We start from the raw sequence: 1,971 nt of genomic DNA, 5'->3' as shown, positions 1-1,971 counted from the left end.
ATCTATGACAAGGCAGAATTGGTGTGCAGAGCCTGAGCTCTTTCATTAAAACCTGGGGACCATGGGTCAATTCTAGCAGACAATGGAAAAGGTGCCGGTACTCAGTACCCCCAAGTACCCCCTCAAAAAAAGCCCTGGTTCTCAGCCAGTGCTCCATAAACACAGGTTCCTTCTGCAAACCTAATAAAAAAAATTTTTTTCCGACAGAGAATAAGAAATTGTGAGAGCAATGTTGATGAGTTTGAACTACAAATTCCACCCCCCCCCCTCTCATATAAACAGTTTACAATCCTCTAAATGTACAGAACACAAAGTTGTTGTTTTTTAATAAAATGGAAAGAGGAAATAGAGTTACAGACATTCATCGCTCAATGTACTAAGTCAAGAACTTAGAAATAGGTTCAGGGTTCTGGACTGCAGGAAGAGCCCCTCCCTGCGCCCTCCTAAGGGTCCCATTCCCAGCTGTGGCTCTTGCTTGTCCATGAAGTCATTTCCTCATTCTATCTACACCTTGATCATCTCTTTCCCTCATAGTCCAGGTCCTTTGGGGATGGGTCCTCAGGCCTGCACAATATTCAAGGCAGGGGTGGCCTTAGCCTTGGCAGCAATCTACATGACTGGGGGAGGGGGGGCAAGGGAAAGGGTAGGTCTGAAGAGAGGAGAGAGTATTCCCTGGAGCTAAGGTTGCCAACTGGATTCAGATTTGCCCAACAGGGTTGATCCAGTCCTGGGTTTACCCCTTTGCATTCAGGGGTTTCCGCATTGCATTCCATGAGATAAGCATGACTAAAAGTCCCTGCATTCAGTGGGGTAAAGTCAGGACTGGATCAACCCTGTCTGGTGAAGATGGATACAGTTGGCAACCTGTAATACGATGATGGTGTTTCAAATGTCAACTAGCACCTCTAGCGGGCATCCTGAGGTGACCACATCCTTTGCTGAGCTATAAACTAGTGTTGAGTCACGATAGGAGCGCCCAATGACAGGATTCCAAACGGATGACAAACAGTCGGTGAGAGTCAGATAGGGAAGGACTAAGATGAGAGGCTTGAGCGATGAATCCTGGATGAAAGACAAATGGAAAAGGTAAAGAGAGAGGCTGTCAATGACACGTTCCTGATGGAAGCTGAACAAGGGGTATTAAGTATGAGCCATGCTTGGGTTGTTGAAGAACCAGACGTTGAAGACTTACAGTGGGAATGGTCAACCACGCTCCTCTAGGGCCATTGTGGAAATCTTGAAAATCCGACTGGATTGTAGCCCTCAAGGATCATGGTTGCCCACCCCCAACACAGAGAAAAGTCTCATGGGTCCTGGGAGAGGTCCAGCTTGGCTATGGTGCCTGACTCTCCTGCAGCAGTAGGTCTGTGCTCTGCTCCGGCTGAATATCCTCCTCCCTGCACAGCTCAGCCACACTGGCATAGCAGGTCTTGTCCTCTGAGTCATGGCAGCTGCTTCTGGATAGACTCTGCAGGTTCTGGAGAGAGGCATAGTGAAGGCTGCCTTCCTTCACCATCTCCGCCTGCTCCTCCTCCTCCTCCTTCCTTTCCTCCTTCTGAGGGGTATAAGGAAGTAAAGATTAGCCCCAGAGGACAAGCTTTCATTTATCTCTCTAAGCCTCTATATTTTTCCCCATCTTTATCTCTCAAGGTCTGTCTCCTTTTCCTCCCTCCCTAACTTCCACTGTCTCCTCCTCCCCTTCATCTCTCCCTTCATTCTTCCCTCTTCTCAACTCTCCACTTTCTTCCCCTTGTCTCTCATTCTCTCTGCCTCTCTCCCTCCCTCTTTCATTCTCCCCTTCCTTTAAATTTTCCCACTTTCCATTTCTCCCCATCTCTCTCCCTTCTTCCCTCTCCTTTTCTTTCCCTTTTCTCCCTCCTTGTCTTTCCCACTCTCTCTATCTCCACCTTCAGTTCTTTCCGTTTCACTCACTTTTTCTCTCCCTCTCTCTTTTTTTTACTCTCCCCTCCC

This window comes from Microcaecilia unicolor, chromosome 3 (assembly GCF_901765095.1).
Source record: "Microcaecilia unicolor chromosome 3, aMicUni1.1, whole genome shotgun sequence".
NCBI classification, from domain to species: Eukaryota; Metazoa; Chordata; class Amphibia; order Gymnophiona; family Siphonopidae; genus Microcaecilia; species Microcaecilia unicolor.
The sequence above is the reverse complement of the archived record's forward strand: the minus strand, read 5'-3'. Positions refer to the sequence as shown.